This window comes from Taudactylus pleione, unplaced genomic scaffold, assembly GCF_031769625.1.
Source record: "Taudactylus pleione unplaced genomic scaffold, aTauple2 ptg000012l, whole genome shotgun sequence".
NCBI classification, from domain to species: Eukaryota; Metazoa; Chordata; class Amphibia; order Anura; family Myobatrachidae; genus Taudactylus; species Taudactylus pleione.
Window position 1 is genome coordinate 179,498 of NW_028284415.1, and position 23,169 is coordinate 202,666.

General features: G+C 43.2%; 1 long non-coding RNA gene across 1 annotated transcript in view; it reads right to left on the minus strand.

Moving 5' to 3' along the window:
• Positions 1-2,910: 2,910 nt before the first annotated feature.
• The window catches only part of LOC148542375 (uncharacterized), a 46,160-nt gene continuing 25,901 nt past the window's right edge, over positions 2,911-23,169 (minus strand). Inside the window, exon 3 of the long non-coding RNA XR_015877727.1 lies at positions 2,911-3,338. This is a non-coding gene — a long non-coding RNA (uncharacterized LOC148542375). The remainder of the gene's footprint in view (positions 3,339-23,169) is intronic.

Genomic DNA, 23,169 nt, shown 5'->3' on the forward strand with positions numbered 1-23,169 from the left:
GTTTGCCCATTGGGCATGTGCACGATGGAGCCGGCTCCGCCGTGCGCATGCGCAGGACCTGGCTAGCGACGGGTGCTCCGTCGCTCCGGGTCTCGCACCAAATGGGGCAAGCTGTCGATGGTTATTGACAACTTGCCCCGTTTGGTAGGCGTGTCCGGGGGGTGGCTTCACAAATGGAGGCGTTCCCAAGCGAACGCCTACCGTTTGTGGGCGGCCCCACTGACATCACCAGTGATGTCAGTGGGAGAGCTTCCGGCTCTATCAGAGCCGGAAGCTCTCTGGGGCTTGCGGCCACGAGACCCTACCACAAGAGTCTCGTCGCAAGCCCGATGGTCGCGTCTGTCTCTGAATCAGGCCCTCTGTCCATATCAAATGTGACTGGGGCTGGGGAAAAAATTTATTGTCAAAATGGCAGTCTTTGCCTCTAATAATCCTATCCTATCCAAATGTTACCCTTTTCACTATTTTTGGATAGGTAACTGCTACTGTATTCACTAGTCACCATAGTCATTGGCATGCGCCTTTTGTATAGTGTCGTCCTGAGGAAAAACGAATGGTCATAAAACTTGAAAATACTACAGAAAAAAAAAGATTAAATCGAGTTTCCATGTCCGGCAACACATGTGAAACCCCCTGCATGTAGAGGGCGCTCTTTACATTAGTAACAATGTCAGCTAACTCTGTAATGTTTCAAAGATCTGACTTTTTCACTATTTGAATATCCAATGCCATGTCAGGTTATTGCGGCCTGATGTCAATAAGCCGTAAGTAGATCCTTTCCCCACCGTGCCTTTACCAAGATGCAGGTTTAAAGCCTGTATATATATATATATATATATATATAATATCCAGATATCCCAGGTTTGGCAGAGCAAAGGCATTAGGAATGTGCAATGTCCACTTCAGGTGATGCCTCAATCAGAATCTGGAAGGCAGCTGATTACAGACACCTGTGTGAGGCTGGTTTAAGAACTGCAGAGACACTGGGGAAGCTGAGCCTGATGGTGAGATAGTCGCCCAGCTTATAGGCCTGGGGGTGATTAGTGTTAGGGGTCCTGGACCTGCGAGTCCACAGAAGAAATATTGCTGTTTGGAAGACTGTGTAACATCTTGCCTGTGAAACTGCCATATCCTGTGTACCTGCCTGTGATGAGCAATAAAGCTACTGATGGATTTTACCTGGTCTATGTGATTCTTGTCACAATATATACACAGCTTCTTTTCAGACGGCACTCCCACATATACGAAAATGATCTTGCCTGGTACCTTCCGTAGGTGTCCTCGGGGGATCCCACAATACAAAGATTCTATTCCTGGCTAGAGATCTCACTCTGGGCTTTTCTCTAAAGCTGGCCACACACTAGACCAACTTACATCCAACCAGCCAACTAGTTGCTTGGTTGAAATGAAAATCTGGTAAGGAATGGGAGTAACTGATGATCAGCAATTTGCTCCTAAATGCCAGAAAACAGATGAAAATGGTCGTTCAGACAAGTTTGTTAAATGTTTGATCTAAACTACCGTATATACTCGAGTATATGCCGACCCGAATATAAGCCGAGGTACCTACTTTTACCCCAAAAAACTGGGAAAACTTATTGACTCGAGTATAAGCCTAGTGTGGGAAATGGCAGGAGCTGGTAGTGCCCCCAGTAGTAATTCCCCCTGGTTGTGCCCCCAGTAGTAATCCCTCCTGGTAGTGCCCCCAGTGGTAATCCCCCCTTTCAGTGTCTCCAGTAGTAATCCCCCACTGGTAGTGCCCCCTGTAGTAATCCTCCCCTGGTAGTTCCCCCTGTAGTAATCCCCCCCTGGTAGTTCCCCCAGTGGTAATCCCCCCTTTTAGTGCCCCCTGTAGTAATTCCCCCCTGGTAGTGCCCCCAGTGGTAATACCCCTTTTAGTGCCCCCTGCAGTAATCACCCCCTGGTAGTGCCCCCTGTAGTCCCCACCCCCCAGTAGAGAGAGACGTGACAAGAATAAATAAAAAAAATCACTTACCTGAAACTCCCGCTCCTGGTCCCCCCGCTGTCCGCTCTTCCGGCCGCTTTGCATGGGAGAGACGTCGTCATGATGACGTATCTCCCATCACCCACTGCGGGAGCCGGAAGATGGCTCCCGCAGTGGGAGCAGCAGCAGCCGCTGAGAGTCTGACAGACTCTCAGCGGCTGCTGATTACACCAAACACGCAGCTGCCGGCTCCGGCGGCTGTGTGTTTGGCAGTGTGTAGCGCTGACCGAACTCCGTCCGGTCAGCGCTACACTTGACTCGAGTATAAGCCGAGGGGGTACTTTTTCAGCACATTTTTTGTGCTGAAAAACTCGGCTTATACTCGAGTATATACGGTATTTGTTCAAACAACAGTTTTGGTCCATTTTGCAGCGCTTGGGAGCAAATTGCTGATTGTCATTTGCTTTCATACCTTACCAGATTTTCATTCCAACCAATGAACTAGTTGGCTGGTTGGATGTAAGTTGGTCTAGTGTGTGGCCAGCTTTAGTCTTCTAGTTGTGTCCAAAACAGGACAGTGATTCAGAGACATACAGTATTCACTATGGGTGCAGGTTGTGTAGTGCACATATACCAATGAGTCAGGGGGATCCCACAATGGCCCCTTAACTTATGGACCCTCTGCCACAGTTTAACCATAATGAGTGGAGGGGACATTAATATGGCAGGCCTGGGCTATTAGGTGTATGGCTTTGGTGCCCTTCCTTGTGTCTGACAAGTCACTTGGAACCAGCCAGCTGCTAATAGTGAGGATCTGCCTCATGCCCTAATTAGCCCAGCTTTATTTCTCTCAACCTAGTGCAGAACCAACAAATACAGAGCCAGGTCATTAAATCAGAACACCTCTATTTATTTTGACAGACCAGGGGGGCAAACCTGAATACATAATTAGCTTATTCTTTGAAACAACATGGTTAGTGTTTTTGAAGAGTTTCTGTTTTCCCACCAGAGTCTCCACAGGATCTCATCATGTATTGTGATGTACATCTGAGAGCTTCTTGCTTTCTTCCAAACAACAACCTAATAGCAGGGCGCATAATATCAGCTTGATGGTTCACCAGCTCTTTACATATTGTCTTCCGTAAATTAACCTCTAGTGATTCGTCTCGCTTGCATGGAAGACCTTGTTTGTTCGACGATAACATTTTAAAATGCTGTAGGACCACACCAATATCATGCGTTTCTGATGTAACAGGGTCACATATTTGGTCCTGGCTGGAAATGGTGCTTCCAATGCAGATTGAAGGAGCTGGAGAATGTTCATATTAGGGCTATTTGAAATCTTCAGAGTCTATTTCAATTTTACACAGTTTTTCCACAGTGTTATCCTTCCCTATTGACATAAGAGCGGAAGAGACAGACAATAAATCATAAAAGGTCTTGTTGCAATATGGAGATGCACTTTTCAAAGTGTGGGTTGTCACTGGCCTTGTCCTATAATATGGAACCAAGGCAGCCATTGGTGTCATCCGGTGTTAATGGCTCTACACAATCATAATTGTTTTTAAGGCATTAGTTATTTGTTGCAGATGGTGTGTATAGTATAGGAATTAATAGAGATGTAGTGTAAAGTCAGGTTGACACATGTAATTTATGTTGGAGCCACTAGATGGCAGCAGAAACAAGCCTGTGAACAGCCATATATTGTAAAATGCAGGCACTAGACAGAGGGCATAAATCAGACCTATACGCTTATGTAGCCACTGCTGCATCTCATTATACAGTGGATGTGCAAGAATATGCAAAGGTCGCATAACTCTAGATTTGTATTGCAACGCCCAACAGCGCTACGCAAATCCAAGCATCTGCGTACAAAAGACACAGCATTGGTTGCACATCCTTCGATAATCGGTCATCTGAGTAACGCAGTGGCTGCTCATAATGGTCGCAGGAACTGAGATGCCAAAGCTAATTTCACTGCTTACGGGTTCACAGTCGCAGGCTGTGACTCGCTCCTATAATGGTCACGACATGCCTCTGTCTTTAGAAATAAACCAGCATGAAAATAAAACATCGCTGTTTCTCCTGTTCAGTTTTTTCTTTGTTATAGGAAAATACTTATATCCAAAGGGAGAATATATAAAAAATATACAGGTAAGCAAAATTTATGAAAAACTTTCTATATCCAAGTTAAAGCCAATGGGGTTTGTATCAGGAACCGGCTGTTCTACTAAATACTGGAAAAAAAAACCTGTCATATCCATATAAAAATATACAGAGTTCAATGTAGAAAAAAATGTATGAAAAACCTTCAATATGCAAATCAAAAACAATAGGGTTTATTATATGAAGAACCAACTGTTCTGCTCAATACTGTGACTTATACTCCAAAGACAAACAATCCAAAAAGCCAGATTTGTATTTATTAAAATATCCATAAAAACTTGTCACAGAAAGGTGCATATAGCCTTCATATCGGTCAGTGGTATGTTAGTCAGACAAGATAACTTCAAGGGCTCACCGGACCTCTCAGGAAGCCTGATGTTCCATGCGGTAACATATCAGCCTGTGAGTAGACATTAAGCCGGGACCTTCGTGCAGCTGAAACCATGATCACATACCAGCCCCTAAGTGTATGTTATTCCGGGACCTCCATACGTCTGAGGGCCTTATTCAGAGCCGGACACTCTGACAAGAGCGCTTGCTCTGAATCAGGGCCCTCCTACCTAATATTGGAGCGGCCTCCTGGCCGCTCACATAGCTGTGGGTGGCCACCCACAGCTCATGCAAGCGGCCAAAAAGATGGTCGCGATGGTCAAGACCATCGCGACCATCGGGCTTGCGACGAGACCCTGTGGTAGGGTCTCGCTGCCGCAAGCCCAGGAGTGCTTTTGGCTCTATCAGAGCCAAAAGCACTCCCACTGAAATCACTAGTGATGTCAGTGGGGCCGGCCCCAGACGGTAGGCGTTCCCATGGGTATGCCTCCGTCTGGGCAGCAACGCCCCCGGCACGCTCACCAAAGGGGGCATGCTGTCAATCAACATCGACAGCACGCCCCCTTTGATGCGAGACCCATAGCGACGGCTTGGCCGTCGCTATTCGGGTCTTGCGCATGCGCACGACGGAGCTCCCTCCGTTGTGCGCATGCGCACTAGGGCACCATCGACCCGCTTGCGAGCGCTCAGCACTCACGAGCGGGTCAGAATCAGGCCCTGAGATCGCTGGCCTTCCTATATATTCCGTGGCTCCTGGCGTGTACACACCGCTGACTTGTACCGCTGACTGGTCAGATACGAGCAGTGGCGGTTCTAGGGGTGGGCTAACAGGGCAGTCGCCCGGGGCGCCGGCCCCTAGAGGGCGCCACTGAGTCCCCAGAAGGTAAAGAAAAATAAAAAATCCCATAATAAAAAAAAAACATGGGGGCATTCCAACTTTGGGCACTACTATAGTGGGCATTCCTACTGTGGGCACTACTATAGTGGGCATTATTACTGGGGCACTACTACTGTGGGCATTGTATTAGGGGCACTACTACTCAGTACTGTGGGCCTTGTGTATAAGGGGCACTAATTTGGGCATTGTGTAAAAGGGGCACCACTGTGTGTCCAATTGTAAAGCGCAACGGAATATGATGCGCTATATAAGAAACTGTTAATAAAATAAAAATGAATAAGGGACTAATGTGTGGCGTAATTTGAATTGGGGATACTGTATTATAAAGGGAATTATTGCATGTGGCATAATGTGCTATACAGGGCATTACTGCATGTGGCATAATGTGTTCTACAGGGCATTACAGCATGTGGCATAATGTGTTATAAAAGCCATTACTGCATGTGGCATAATGTGTTATACAGGGCATTACTGCGTGTGCCATAATGTGTTATAAAGGCCATTACTGCGTGTGGCATAATGTGTTATACAGGGCATTACTGCATGTGGCATAATTGTTATACAGGGCATTACTGCATGTGGCATAATGTGTTATAAAGGTCATTACTGCGTGTGGCATAATGTGCTATACAGGACATTACTGTGTGTGGCATAATGTGTTATACAGGGCATTACTGCGTGTGGCATGTGTTTATAAAGGGCATTACTGCGTGTGGCATAATGTGTTATACAGGGCATTACAGAGTGTGGCATAATGTGTTATAAAGGCCATCACTGCATGTGGCATAATGTGTTATACAGGGCATTACTGCATGTAGCACAATTTGTTTATAAAGGGCATTACTGCATGTGACATAATGTATTTATAAAGGGCATTACTGTGTAAGGCGCATTACTGCACATGGCAATTATTCGCCACGAGGGGAGAGCTTGGGGGAAGCCCAGCACCTTCATAAGTGCTGGGCACGCCCCACAGTTTGATGAATTGGGGGTGTTCCGCAAGGACGCGCCCCCTTTCAGGAAGCGCGTGTGCTTTCAGCGCGTGCAGAGGAACGTCATCTACAAAAAGTTTTTTTTTTTGGTGGGGGGGAGGGCGCAAGTGTGAACTTTCGCCCTTAGCTCCACAATGTCTAGAACCGGCCCTGGATACGAGGCACTCCTTCCGATTACTAAAAGACCTGCTGCCGATGTGTTTCAACCCTAATAAGGGTCTTTGTTAAGGCACCTGTGTCTTTGCTGCAATTACCCCATTACCTCCCCCAAACACTCCCACACTGCTAGTAAAAAGTCACTGCAAGCCACTATGTAATGGACCTTGATGTATTTGTAGTGCAGCTCAGACACATGCACAGACTATCGATAATCGGCCAGCTGCGTAGATATCGGCATTGCGTACATCTCTGAATCAGGCCCAAAGTATGTGTATAGTTTGGGGGAACAATATCTCAAATATTGGTTATGTTTGGAAAAATGTATGGGCTAAGCTGAGTGAAAACATATAGATGTAATTGCAGAATATGCTGAATTGTGCACACACAGAGATAAGTCTAATTTCAGAACGTAACTAGGGTTTATGGTGCCCAGAGCAAATTAAAAAAATAGCACCGCCCAAAAATTACTATACAAGCATGATAGTAATGTACATGGCAGACCGGGGGCAGGGCAGGGCAGTGATGTGCAGGTATGGCTTCCCCTTCCACACTCCTAAAAAGGGGGCATGGTCGGCCGGGGACTGGGCGTGTCTTTGTGACAGCAATAGGTGACAGCAGTGGGTGACAGAGAGAGGGTGATGACAGGGAAAGGGTGACAGCAGTGGGTGACGGAGAGAGGGTGACAACAGGGAGAGGGTGACAGCTAGTGGATGACAAAAATTAAGTATTTTCAATTTTCTTACCTGGAACCAGAACTGCAGGGTGGCACCTCCTCCTTGGACTCAACTCCGGTGACGGTCACAAGACTATAAGTCATATAAATCTATGTCTCCTTACCCTTCCTGGATCTGAAAGCTCCATAAACTTATGTCTGGCATTCCCTGCCCTTCTGTGGGACTTGTAGTTCCCCAAGTGCTAGGGAGCCACAGACTGACTAAACCTCAAGACACTGGGATGTGATTTGTTCCAGAGATGAAATAGTATAAACTTTACTTTAGTGCTACATAGGGTAATGTAATGTAAGTGAGGAATATGGAGGCTAGTAAACAGGTAACAGTGACACGCTACAGACTGGTCACACAGCAGCCAACTGTTCACAGATTCAGTCGCATGCAGAACGCGGCAGGACTTATATATGAACCTCATTATGTGCAGGCCAGGGGTGAAAAAGGGCTGATAGTGGAGAGAGGAGGAGAAGAGAGAGAGGCCCTTCCGGCCGCCGGCCTCTGTAGGAACCACCCTTTCCTCTACTGGACTGCCACAGCAACCAGGGCACGTGGCCCACTTGCCACATGCTAAAAATGCCCCTATTTCAGGTGCTCTTGTACAGTACTTGCAAACATATATATAACAGTGCAAAATGAGCGGCGCTCAGACACTTGGTAAAAGAATGACACGGAGAGACCTGGCGGTCTAAGTCAACGTTTCAATTCCCTTAAAGAATTTTCATCAGGACGGGAATTGAAACTTTGACTTAGACCGCCAGGTCTCCGTGTCATTCTTTTGGTTGGTCTAGTGCCGAGTATTTAGACATATATATATGTAACACCCCACAAAGCGTGTTCTATTCTACTAGTGGTGTGTTAGGGTGCTTCCTACCAAATACTCTGTCTCTGGATCACCTTGGGCTCTTCCGGAATGTTACCCAATAGACACAGGCAATAATGGCAATAGGATGTTGTATGTATTCAACAAGATCAAATCAATACAGTGACAACTTCTACATTAGCAATACAAAACAACAATGCACAATGCGATGTATCTCTTATACTTTAAGACAGAAAAGTACACTGGTATCCGAGAATTTTATTATAAATGGAACTCGGGAACCATAGGTCCATCTGCCGAAAGAAGGGTTAAGCAATAGATATGCAAACAGGAAAAATATAAATATGCAAGATCAATAATAGATAAAACATATTCCTCTATTAATTTGTGCACAAAACCAAGAATAGTTTCTCACTACCTCTGCATGCAAGAGAGTGTCTGCTTATTGTAGTGTTTGCAAACGGTGCCCGGGATGTTTTCGGACATCACAATAATATAAATCCTAGCAGTACTGTACTGCAGACTGTATTTAAGTCTATTTTAAAATGAAGAACAAGGGTATTGTACCCTGTTTCCTTATGCTGGCAACTGACAGACGATATCTCTAGCAGATTAACAGAATCTAGTCAGGTAAGTACGTAAAAACAATTCCTCCTTGTTAGTTGTTATCTATCCTGGCTCTCTTGCTTTAGTGTTCTATACTGTCGCCACTTTGTTAAATGAACAGCGTTAACGTGGGAGCGCACGCAGTAGATAAGGAAATTTACTGCTATTTTCACTTTTGTCCTCTGCAGATTTTAGCTCTAACACTGAGTCAGTACGTTCTTTAGCAGTGGTGCACTTGCTGGGATTGTGCTCTTAGCTTCCAAAAGGGCTGTAGAATGGATAAAGTAAATGTGCATTAACTGTCTGGCAACTAATAACAGGGGCTACTGCGAAATGTTTAAGTCCAATAGCACTAGTCTCCTCTCCCTACCAGTCACTAAGCACAGGCACAGGGTAGGAGTGATTCTGTTGTAATGAGATTTTAAGAAGAATCCTCAAACTTATTAGGGAGTTTAGATGCAGGCAGGGGAAGGTGATTGTATGGAAGCTGACTGACAGAGATTGGAACAAGTCTGCGTATCTATCCAGTAATTGACTTCACTGTAACACTCTCAATGGGGATCCCTGCATGACTGAAGCCTTCTTACCACATACCTGTAGAGACAGCCATCAGATTGCACCTTACTACTGCCGAGGAATATGCAATGAATGCTGGCTTTAGTTTTCCTTGTTCCTCCCCCGGTCCACCCTCAGCTCTACCTGGGGAGCCGCGCTTATATATATATTATATTATATATATATAATCCAAACTTAGAGGGCACTCACCATATCAAGGAAGATGGGAGACCTGCGCTTCCGATATGGGTTATATAAAGGGTTTGGTGCTTGCTGCTGACCTCTATATGGGTTCCCAGCCCAATCATAAGCATAAATATTGTTGTAGGAGGTGAGCGCTACACACTTGAAATGATATGCAGAAATGAATGGGGAATAAGTATTTTTATTGGATAAAAGGCACAGGGCCTCTTCTGCCAGTGTACATGCCACAATGTCACCACAACAGTAAAAAAATGTTCTTTATTATTACATACCACCAGTGTAACAGTATAATGTCATTGTCAGACGTTTCGGTCCAATATTAGACCTTTGTCAAGGTAGAAAAATTCCACAAGACGCTCAAGCCAATTTTTGCAACCTGCGCTTACGTAAAAGACGCAGTGCGCATGCGTGAAGCAGTCGTTGCGATTGGGAAGAGAAAGCAGCGAGTACACAAATGACTCAAAAGATTGAGTGACAGAATGTGCCATTTCTAGGTCGATGGAAATGGGGGTGTGGTGGTGCGAATGCGGGAGTGCCAGAGCATCAAAACGCCATTTTGAAGGCGTGCATAATTAAGATGCAGCATCATATTACACTAGTACACATCACATGGCTGTTTAAAACACTGCAGCACTCGCAGTGCTTGCGGTAGGGTATGGTCCACCACAAGCCCTGCGTATGTTCCGATGGTACTCGATGTTAGGGATTGTTGCATATACTTCCGAGAGATGACGTGTTTTATGAAGGAAAAGTGGGCGTCTTAAGACAGGCCGGTGGGTGTCTAAATACACAACGCGATAGGACGCTAAGACATAGTGGGCGTCTAATGTCTTGCCGTGTGATCGCGGAATTTGCATACTTTAGCAGTTGACGGCTGTGTGCGAACCGGGAAGCCCTCAGTTCCTGAAGCTCCCAATAACTATGACATAATGTCCTAGGCCAAACTGTATTTTCCATAAGTTAAGTTTTAATTTTTAAAGTCCTTTTTGAGTGACCTCTTTTCTAAATAATATATATATATATATATATATATATATATAATGTTTATATGTACTGTATGTATAATATATATTAGAGATGTGCGCCGAACCCTGTGTTTTTGGTTTTGGATCTGGATTTGGTTTTGCCAAAACCGCCCTTGCGTGTTTTGGATCTGTATTATTTTTTTTTAATTGATAAAATATGCTAAACTCATATCATTTGATTTTTTTTGATACTACAGTATTACTAACCTTAATAACATTAATTTCCACTCGTTTCCAGTCAAGTTTTTGACCACCTCACAATATTGTTTTCATCCAGTCTAGGCCCAAAATTTACACCAAGCTAGCTGGCTAAGCTAAGCAGTAGCAGTGGGTGGCACAAACATGTGGCAGTTCAACTTCCAACATGGCACATCAGGAAACAAATGTTTTTATTATTCAAGAGGCCTGAGGGATTTGGAGTATGTATGTAGTTGAATGCAGGGTTGATTGGTAGTAAATTTAATTTAATTTTTTATTCTGAAGTATATTTATGAGGGAGAAAGGGAGGCATTTACAAAAAAATATTTTACTCATTCACATCAGTCCTTGCCCCAGAAGAATCTTTGAGCGCTATGCCTGCTGCCACTGGGAGTGGATTTTCATCCCAGAAGGGGACCAGGAATACTACAAATAGTGCTTTCAAAAACAATTGACTGTTAAACAATCCTTTGCAAAGAATCCACTTCACTAGAAAAGCATTTCCCAACCTGTACAGGGACATTAAAAAGCTTAATTAGTGGCCTCCAAAATGCAGTTGTTACCACTGTCCACTTAACCACAGATGTGTGGACAAGCCAAACAGAGCAAATGCAAGATTTAAGGTTTAAGTCTTACGTTGTGTCTTTCTTGAGAATCTTTGAGCGCTATGCCTGCTGCTGCTGCTGGGAGTGGATTTTTATTTCAGAACTGGACTGGGAAGACTACTAGTAGTGCTTTCTAAAACAATTGACTGTTAAACAATCCTTTGCAAAGATTCCACTTCACTAGAAAAGCATTTCCCAACCTGTACAGGGACATTAAAAAAAACGTAATTAGTGGCCTCCAAAATGCCATTGTACTCACTGTCCACTTAATCACAGCTATATGGACAAGCCAAACAGAGCAAATGCAAGATTTAAGATTTAAGGTTTAAGTCTTACATTGTGTCTTTCTTGAGAATCTTTGAGCGCTATGCCTGCTGCTGCTGGGAGTGGATTTTCCTCCCAGAAGGGATGAAGATATTGTTTCTTTCTTCCCAATGCACATAGATCTGAAGAGATGCAAAGAGCTGTTGGTAAGCAAATTGTCAGCTCAAGTGACACGTGAAGCAGCGATGGATTCTCCTTCAGTTTCTCCAGCAAGTGCATCTACCAAGAAAAAACAAAACTTTTCCAAAACACCCACTGGTGATGCAGATGAGTCAACACAACCAAGTTTTGACAAAAAGAATTGCCTACAATTAATGACACCTCTACCGTGACTCCATCTGATACGGTCCCCATTCAAAGAATGGTTGAGGACTATTTAAAATATTTTAATGATAGCATCCAAACAGGCATGTCAGACAGTCTGTTTGACTACTGGCAGGAAAAAAAAGGTAATTTGGAGGCCCTTGCACAATCTGGCTTTGCTTTACTTGAGCTGGCAACAGTTTATATAGTTACTCCAGCCTATACCATCACCCCAGATTATACCAGCACTCAAGCCTATATGTTGTGTATAAATCACAACTGCGCTCCCTGTTAGATTGGGGATTCATTGTTCACTTTAGTGATTGTGAGCTCCATTTTAGTCCATATCACCACACCCCCTACTCATCTTCTATCCTGGGCTACAGAAGGAGCAGCTGTACCCTGGAATATGGTCGAATGGAGTTGCCCCTTTGACTCGCTGAAATTCAGGTAGAGAGGCCATGAGTAGGTAGTAGGGACACTATAGCAGAGAATGCAGTAGGTAATAGGGACACTATATCAGAGAATGTAGTTTAAGCTGCTTTATTCCATTTTTTAAGCCATAGACTCTAATTTCACCTTTTGAGAATGTTATGTGAATCTCAGCTGAGGCTCTTGTGATGTCATTATTTTTAATATATTATGCATGTTATTTAGCACTTTGTTGTGGTCTTGTAGTCGGCGTGTAGACTAATCATCTATTCATGATTGAGGAAAGAAGTGAATAGTTGCATTTTTTTATTGCTAACTTTGTGTTATTGTAAAATTGCGAAGTTTCCACCTACAGTGTCACAAATTAATTTAATACGTGTTGAATATTACACTGTGGTTCCACTTACAGTGTCACAAGATTTTTTTTATGAATAAGAAAAGAATAACGCACTGCGCTACCACTTACAGAGTCAGAAGATTTTTTGTCAATAAGAAAAGAATAACACTGCGCTACCACTTAGGGTCACAATACATGGGCGATAAACTGCGGTCTGGCCGGCAGTGTCGCCATACAATAATAGCACAGCTAAGCTGCTAACGCACACACACAAAAAAAAAGCACTTTTCCCTTTTTTTTACACTGGGGAAGAGCTCCCCTGAATGATGCAGCAGCCCCTTGATGAACAACACAGACAGCACCCCTTCTTGATGGACAACAAAGCACCCCTGTCAAGTGCGGACAGACCACCTGCAGAGTCACCAACACATGGACAATAAACTGCAGTCTGGCCAGCAGTGTCACCAAACAATAATAGCGCAGCTAAGTTGCTAACGCACACACACAAAAAAATATAATTTTTTTTTTTTAGTGGATTGATATTGATATTATTAATTTCACTTTCATTTTTTTCACACTGGGGATTAGCACCCCTGAATGAGGCAGCAGTCCCTTGATGAACAACACAGACAGCACCCCTTTTTGATGGACAACATAGCACCCCTGAAGAGTGCGGACAGAGCACCTGCAGAGTCACCAATACATGGACAATAAACTGCAGTGTGGCCGGCAGTGTCACCAAACAATAATAGCGCAGCTAAGTTGCTAACGCACATAAAAAAAAGCACTTTTATTTATTTTTTGACACTGGGGAAGAGAACCCCTGCCAACACAGCACCCCTTTATGGACTGCAGCCGTACAGGACAACAACAGCAGCCCTTATGTATAATAATACAGCAGCAGTCCCTTGATTGACAGGACAAGTGACAGCAGCTACAGGACACACTGAAGCCCCCCTTTATATACTGTAGCCCCAGCCCCTTTATGGACAACACAGCAGTAGCCTTCAGCCCAGACCCCGACAGGACAAGTTGGTCAACACACTGACACAGACAGTGACAGCAACAAGTCTGTTCAGTTCACCATCCACACTCGGAGTGAAAATGGCGCAGATCACCGGAACCTTTACAGAACCCAAAACCTGGGAGAATCCGACAGCGGGAGGATGACGTTTTGCCTCGTTTTGAGATCAGAGTCATGCAGGAAAATCCAAGTCTATATTATATGCTCATATTCAGTCAAATGCTTCAGAACTCATTGGAGGGCGCTTCACAGTGCAGATGGACAATGACCCGAAGCATACTGCAAAAGCAACCAAAGAGTTTTTTAAGGCTAAAAAGTGGAATGTTATGCAATGGCCAAGTCAATCCCCTGACCTGAATCCGATTGAGCATGCATTTCACTTGATGAAGACAAAACTGAAGGGAAAATGCCCCAAGAACAAGCAGGAACTGAAGACATTTGCAGTAGAGGCCTGGCAGAGCATCACCAGGGATGAAACCCAGCGTCTGGTGATGTCTATGCATTCCAGACTTCAGGCTGTAATTGCCTGCAAAGGATTTGCAACAAAGTATTAAAAAGTGAAAGTTAGATTTAGGATTGTTTAGTTTGTCCCATTACTTTCGGCCCATTAAAAAGTGGGAGGCACATATAGAAACCGTTGTAATTTCTACACCGTTCACCTGATTTGGATGTAATTACCCTCAAATTAAATCTGAAAGTCTGCAGTTAAAGCACATCCTGTTTGTTTAATTTCAAAGCCATTGTGGTGGTGAATAGAGGACAAAATATGAAAATTCTGTCAATGTCCCAATATTTATGCACCTGACTGTATATATATACATTAAAATTAGGAATGAGCGGGTTCTGGTTCCTGGAAACTGAACGGCCGAATTGACCTAATCCAAGTGGCTCGGATCCCATACACTGTTCTCCATTTGCAGGAAGCAACTTTCCACAGCACAACGGTGTTAAACTTAAATACTTAAGGACTTGTTTGTCTGTAGTATAAGACAGTTCAGGTGTTCTCCAAAAAAGTAATTTCTTTTACAATGGATCAGGATCACTTTTGAATATATGTACCCCGGAATATGAACTACTTGTTGTGTTAAAATAAGTGGTATCTTGCTTTGATCAACGCATTTCGTCCCTCCTCTAGGGCCTTTTTCAAGATAAATATGTGGCCCAAGGTAACTGTATTTATAGTGATTCTGATTGTTTAATTAGATAGTCCTGGTTTCAATTAATTCACATGAATTGTTCACATAGGTCTTTCAATCTGTGTCTCTCAGCTCATTAGATTGTAGCAGTTTCAAATAGTGAGATCTCTTTTCATAAACCCAGTGCATATAAATTGTTATTCTCGCTATTTTATAACAACATGAGTCATTTATATATAACAATACAATTGATACGAATAAATTTATAGTGAAAATAAGAATAAAAAAAATAAAAATAAATATGAAAGGCCATTCTCAAAGTATATATATTTTTTTTAAAATGTATCAAGTTCTTTTGAGAAGTCTATGGGCCAAATGTAATAGGGTGAGAGTTTAGAAAATGTGAGTTTAATGTAATAGAGTCCGAGAACAAAGCAACAGAGCATACTCACATGTTTTTCAGACTCAAAAAAACTCTCATGATTTAAAATCTCATCCACGTTTTCCCATTTTGAAGATAAAACTGGACCAATTTGAGAGTTTACTGCTAAATCTCACATTTTCTAAACTCTCACCCTATTACATATGGCCCTATACTATATGATGATTCATTAGCCTTGTAAAATTCATGCTCCAAATAGGTATAATACAGATGTCCAGATAGTCTCTCTTTTTTATTATTTATGATACTATATATAGTTTTTAATCTTCTCCAACTGTCACTGAGGCATCTTCTGCCTCTCATGAAGATGCAAGACCTTTTCATTCTGAGTCTAGAAAAGGTATAAAAAAAATAAAAACCACTAAGGCAGTAGAACAAACTATTCATAAACAGAAATTTCACAAATCCCTGAGGAGAGCCTAAGTGTGTCCACGAGTGCTGTGTGTAAGCCTGACCTTTCTCAACTCATAGAGAAGCCTCCTTCCTCCATTTCTGCACCCTCTGCCAAAGTGGGAATGAGCAGCAGAATCCAAGAAGTTGCTGACCTAGACATTGAGGATGTTACGGTAGTAGTACAACAGGATGAGGGGCAAATTTGTGTAGCTGATGAAGGTTTTAATGAGATTTTGATGATGAAAATGTTGATGAGGTTGTAAGTGAGACACCAGTGGGAGCAGTTCTTGCCCAAAATAAGAAGAAAGCAATTGTCATGCCTGGGTATAAGACAAAAAAAATCCACCTCTTATGTGTGGAATTATTTTTTGGACAACAATTGTCTTGCCATCTGTAGCGTTTGTAAAGCCACAGTAAGTAGAGGTAGGGACTTTAACCATCTAGGAACCTCCTCCCTGTTACATCATTTGCTGCATATGCATGAAAAGGTTTTGGGAAAAAAAGAAACTTTTGCTAAAAAAGTAACAAATAGAACTACAGCTAAAGCTGGCTCCCATCTCTATGCTAGATGCAAGCACCTGCAATCTCCACCACCAACACTTTCATCTTCATCATCAATATCCTCAATCGTGATTGGAAATAGTCCTTTATCCAATTTGATATAGCTAGGTGAATCCTCCCCTATCCAGGATTCCACCGAAGAATCCTTGAATGCTAGGGCTGCTGCTGCTGCTAGGAGTGGATCTTCATCCCAGACGGGGACCAGAAATACTAATACTAGTAGTAGTTTAAAATACAATTGACTGTAAAGCAATGCTTTGATACAGGAAGCAAGTATGAAAGCGGTGACCCAGTTGTACAGCGGATCACTGACGCCATATCAGCTATTCTAGTATTAGATCTGCATCCAATATCCGCCACTAATACCGTGGGTTTTAAATAGTTAATTAAGGTCCTGTGTCCCCACTACCAAATTCCATCTAAATTCCATCTAGAAAAGCAATTCTGTCCTCCAAAATGCCATTGTACCCACTGTCCACTTAACCACAGAAATGTGGCCAAGCGAAACAGGGCAACTAAAGATTACATGACTGTGACAGCCCACTGGTGTATTGCCTTTAGCAGCAGCAGCAGCAGCATCTAACAAACACCAGCTCATTCAGAGGCAGGCTATTCTGTTAAAAGAAAAATTGGATATAAAGGGCACTGATATGGGTACTCTACAAATTAGTATATAGAATCTGCAGGTTTGAACACACAATATTATTGAGGGTATATAGAAAATGTACAATTTAAAAATATAGAATACTTATTAGCAGCCTCTAAAAAAAACAGATAGTCTACTGGCTACTTTCTAGTTTTTCAAGACAATTGTTTATTCCAATATAATTGTGCAGAGATACACTTATAGCGCCAACTTCTGTTATTATTTAGCAAGCTACTCTATGTATCACCGGCTTCACTAATAGTCATACTGGTGTTAACCTCTTAGAAAAACTCAGAGAAGCCATTGCAAAATGGCTTACCACCCTTGGACTTTCCTGAGGATTTGTGAATTCTGATGCAACAAATATTGTGAGAGCATTACAGTTGGATTATTTTGAACACGTCCCATGTTTTTCTCACAAAATTAATTTGGTGGTGCAGAATATTTTTTAAAAGTGAGGAGATGCTATCTGTGGCCCGGAAAATTTTGGATAATTTTTTTTGCATTCAGCAGGTGCATGTAGAAGATTGCAGCACCTGCAAGAACAGTTTAATTTTCACTGCCACCAGTTGAAGCAAGAACAAGTAACACAGTGGAATTTCACCCTTTATATGCTGTAGCGAATGGCGAAACAGCAAAAAGCCATCCAAAGCTACACAACGAGCCATGACATAGGGAAAATGTACTTTACTGCAGCGCAGTGGAGAATACTTTTTGTGTTGTGGAAGGTGCTGAGACCCTTTGAAGTTGTCCTCTGTGAAGTGAGTTCAGACACTGCCACCTTGAGTCAGGTCATCCCCCTAATTAGACTTTTGGAAAAGAAGCTGGAGAAACTGAAGAAGTTGAAACAAAGCGATTCTGCTAAGTATGTCAGACTTGTAGATCAAGTTCTTTATTCGCTTTACCAGGATTCAAGGGTTGTCAGCATCTTAAAATCGGATCAACACATTTTGGCGACCGTGCTTGATCCTAGGTTTAAGTCGTACATCGTGTCTTTCTTTCCAACGGACACAGATCTGAAGAGATGCAAAGAGCTGTTGGCAAGCAAAATTTCAGCTCATGCGGAACATGACATGGCGACGTCTCCTCCTTAAGTTTCTTCGGCAACTGTGACTGCCAGGAAAAACGCAGATTTCCTAAGAGAGCCACTGCTGACACAGGTGAGTCAACAACACAACAGGACTGGAAGTGCTTACTCTGCTGCAAGATGCTGTAAGATATGATAGGAAGCTTCAGTGACCTTGGTCCCTTGGCAGCTGTGAGGTGTCTTCTATAAGGGCACAGATTTTTATTTAGGTGAGGTGATACTCACAGTATGAAGAGGGGTCTCCTGACAGATTCCATCTATTCAGGGGTGGATTATCCACAAGGGCCCATTTGCTTACCACCACAGTATGTAATGACCAGGCTTCTGTAGCCTCATGGGTTAATGGGGCCTGACAGCTACACACAGAGGATCAGGGCACAGTGCAGTGCACTACTGGGTAAAACCCATGAGAAGGGTCAAGGAAGCATGAGCTCTGATTAGAGGAGCCCATCACATGCTCCTCTGACCCATGGAGATCAGCAGCAGCTACATAGGAGTGATTCATTGTGAGGCTGTGTCTGCTGACTGAGGCTTTGGATGCAATTCAATTGTCAGCGAAGGGAGCGAATTGCCATTGCCGCAACGTTTAAATGCCAGCAACTAAAGCCTGTCTCACACCCTTCGCTCAGCCGGCTGAATGCCTGATTCACACAAAAGTGCTCGCTATCCTATGGGGTAGGTAGTGAACACTTTTGTGCGAGATCCCAATGCCTTGAAGTGAGGCGCCTGCCACGCAGATTTGGCCATGTGAATAGATTTGCCCTTAATTAAATTCCCCCCTGTGCCTTCTTGTGAGTACAGTGTATACAACTACAGTCTTCTATTCATGTGTAGGGGTGAATAATACAAAATCCAAATGCGGCGCTTATCAAGACCTTATGGACTGTATCAATGTTCTGCATATAGCCCAATGTCCTAGGATGCCATAATTCCGGAAAACATATAAATGTAAATATAAAAATAAATAAACAATTCCTCACAAATTCCCATTTTGTCTCTCCACACTCAGTCGTGTAGAGTGTCTTTATATCAAATATAGTCTTACAAAAGTCTTTTATGATCTCAGTCCTGAAAAAAAGGAATGGAATTACTGTCATTCAAGTTAAACCAATCTTGCAGTATGTCACAAAGATAGTTCCTTTTGGTATTTGATCACAGGGTCCACCTTAAAATACTCCTCCAGAAATCCACTCCATACACCAGCACCTTTAGTCATAAGGATAAGGACAGTATCACTTGCTTATCAGACACTATGTATGCAAAGCAGTGATTGGAATTTACTCACCAATTAACGCCTTCTCTGCTGGTCTCCTTCTCTGTCCAGTTCTGCTGTAGAGTGAGTGGGAGTGATTGGCCCTTTTATGTGTATGTTACCCTGTTTAGCAATTAGTCCTTACACATGCTGTGTACTTTCATATCGATTTATTGTCAAACTATAAAGGAAACCGTGATATACAAATAAAACAATTAACAAAAGGTATTAGTTACAGGTATTGATACCCAACGCGTTTCATCCCATCTGCAGGACTTTTTCAAGGGTGTGTAGGGGTGACCATCGATGGTTAACAACCATTGATGATTAACCACCGATGGTCAATGGTTTTGCCATCATTGGGGGAGAACCAATAGTTTTCCCCCATAGATGGCACAGATCCCGGCGATGTTTTTTTTGTCCCCAGCACTGGGACACAGAGCATAGCTACACCCCTGATGCAAACTGTTAAGCCCTGCCCCCCACTGTGATTGGTCTGCTGCCCCTTGAGTCCGAGAGCAGGGATGACCATTGAGGGGAAAATAATTGATGGTACCATGTTGATGGTTTCATTCCATCGTGGTTAGCCACAAATGGTACCATTGATGGTTAACCTACTGATGGCCATCCCTATTCATGTGACCACTGATACCAACAACATGTATGATCCTAACTCTCATTCTTCATCCGTCAGAGACATTAACCCCATTTTAAAGCTACACATATGTAAACATGATGTAAACTGTGTTTGTGTAATCTAAAACTTTCAAATTAGTTTTCCAAGAAAAAACTAAATAAATAAAAATTACATCTCTCTAGGATTAAGGCAGAGTACCATAAATTACAGAAGGTGCCAATGTACAGTTGGACACATTGTGCAAAAAATAAACATACTGTAAAATGTTCTAGAAAAAAAATCCCAGTTTGCAAAGCTATATTTTGCCCCACTCCCAAGATGCTTCAGATGCTTTCGGTCTCTCACCAAAGGGTGGAGATGCCATATGCAGGAAAGAACACACTGCCTTCAAAAACCTGCTACCACTTGATGCTGAAAGACCGCTATCTGTTATTGTGTGAGTTCAAGGAGCGCTGATTAGAATCCAGGGACAAGGAAGGAAAAAGTTTGTTTTCCTTCGTTGATAAAGGTTCGCGTTAAAAAGGGAAGTCGCACAATAGCGTACGCATATTTCCTGTATTGCTGCCACGTGTTCAAACGGTCATTGTATATATAGCATGACTGCTTGTTAAACCTCTGAATTATACTGCTATATTAAGGGAAAAAGGGTTTTTTTTTTCTGCGCAGAAAAGGAGTGTATAATTGAAACGTGTGATTGTAAGTGGAGGCTACTGTCTAGTTAAGCCTCGGTGGAGGTTACTGTCTGTTAAACCTCAGCGGAAACTCAGTAGGTGCCTGATGGGGCCGTACAAACTACTGGGCCAGTGTACAAAGCAGGTACATTGTGGTTGTCAAGAAACTAAGGGGTTTCTCGGTCCGGCACCCATTAATCGCAAAGTCCATTGATCAGTTAGGTTCTTTGGGCAATGCATGGTTATATAAACCGTGATTGTGAAGTGGGTTGTTGTGGGAGTGAAACTGCTGGCAAGGTTAGGAGTTATTGGAACTTCTAGATGCTACCAATGGGAGTAAACTTAAAGTAGGAAGCGAATGGTGAAGCTTGGAGTTAATTTCATCACAAGTAAAATAATTTGCTAGGCGGTTATTTTACTCCCCGTTTATGCACACGGACCCTATCGCTTAGCGAGAAAGTGGTGTATAGTGGGAAGGAGCGAGCGGCGGAAGCTTAGTTTAATATCGTCGCAGGTAGAATAATTTACAATAGGTGGTTATTCTGCTCCTCATTGTGCAAGCCGACTGTAATGCCAGGCGTGCCGACTGTGCATAACGGGAGGGAGTGCGTGAACGTAGCTCACTGAAAATCGTTCACCAATCGAGATTCTCTAGAATTGCTAAGTGTTTTCTCTCTGGAAATGGTCGATGATGTGCTGCTGATGGAAGGGGCGGTTGGTTCAGCCAGGTATGTTATGTTTAAAAAAGTATGGTGCGTATGCTACGGCATACTGTGACATATGGGTCAAAATGACCAAGAAATGTAGAACACCTTTTCCTAAGATTGGTAGCTTTGATTCGGAGGTTCTGAATAATGTCAGAGACAGTATATGTTTAGTGAAGTCTCTGCAGAAAAGGGTAAAGCTTAATGATTGCTTAAAGTTGTGGCAGCACGAGGGGAACATGTGGCTTAGTGGTGTGGACGCGATGCAAACTAGAGTCACGTGCACAACGCAAGGGAGCGCAAACGGAAATAGCGTTGTGTGTGCGCCGCAAAGTAGTGCAAATGCACAGCAAGGTAGCGTTGCAGAAGGTAATGTTATTAGCACACTTGCACCACCACCGCCCTATGCGTATGGGGGTGAAGGTACAGTCGATCTCAAAAATCATAAAAATGTGACAAGTAACTTGTACCCTCTCCTAAGTAACTATAAGGAACATGTTTATGATGCAGATGATGAACCTGTTGTGATGTCCTCTCTTTCCCATGTTGCACAAATGTTAAATGTACCACCACAGCAAGCACAGGTAGCTGCCCCACTAGCACCAGAAATGGAGGTAGCCCCACCAGTGCAGGCAGTATTAACACCCGCTGTAACAGTAGCGGAGATTGCTAATATAATAAGTAGTAGCAATAGGCTGAACCCTCAAACAGGTAGTAAGGCCAAAGGTAGCAGTGTGGCAGGCATCCATCCCGTCCAGACAATAACTGATCCTAATGGGAATCCGGATGCACATGGTGTAGTGGCCACAAGGAATGTAGCAATGCATTGTCCATGGACAAGAGCAGAGCTACTTTCCATAATGATAAATTTCCCTGACCCTAGGAAAGAACTAGCAAAGTGCCAGAGATTTGTAAAGGATTTAGGTAATGCTCATGAGCCAACCAATAAAGATTGGCGAGTGGTATTATGGGCTTGTCTTCCACACAATACCGACGTGAAAAAGTTCATCACGTCCTGTGTATTGGATGGAGATAACCCCATGACTGATGAAGGTAATCAGGACAACATAGCCCGCATTGCCACCCAATTGGCGGTATATTTTCCAGTAGTAGTTAACTGGAGTAAGATTTTTACAATCAAACAAAAAGAGAGTGAGTCTGCAGCAGATTATTTTACCAGAGCGCTGCAGACTATTACCCAATACACAGGCATAGAGGATATAAAGGACAACACACATCACAGGGAAATCACAATCACAGTGCTTATGGATGGTCTTAAAGACACTCTAAAGACCAGGGTTCAGACCTCACCTCCTGGTTGGAGAGGAGTTACAGTAGACACACTCAGGAATCTGCAATTGAACATGATAAAAACATCTTTAGGAAGAGAGAAATGCAGAGTGAGAAACTAATGGATGTTAGTATTCAAGCTCTGGAAGGAATGCAAATAACACCGCAGCAGTCTTATCACACACAGCCACACTACACTCATCCCATGCAACTTCCAAACCCTTTTCCCCATACACAACCACAATCTTTTCACACTCCCCAACCCACACAACAACCTTTCAATACACGTCAACCACGTAGTTGTTATAGATGTAACAAGGAGGGCCACATAAGTAGGTTCTGTAAAGCTAGACCGTGGGAAATCCCAAACCAGGGAACACAGAGATACCCACAGAAGGGACTCCCACCACAATCAGGACAATTCCAGCCATCACCTGCTCACGTTGTAGCAGTGAATGCTTTGCTGGAATATAGTCAGCTCTAGGGGTCAGGTCACACCTGTAGTCTACAGCTAGTTAGGTTAACTGGGGGTACTAGGGAAGAACCTGTAATGACGGTTGATGTAGCTGGTACTAAACATTCTTTTCTTGTAGACACAGGGGCGACCAGATCAGTGATAAAATCTCCATCTAATTTACAGATGACCAGCAAGACAGTACCAGCAATGGGTGTAACGGGTAAAGTGCACCATTATCCTTT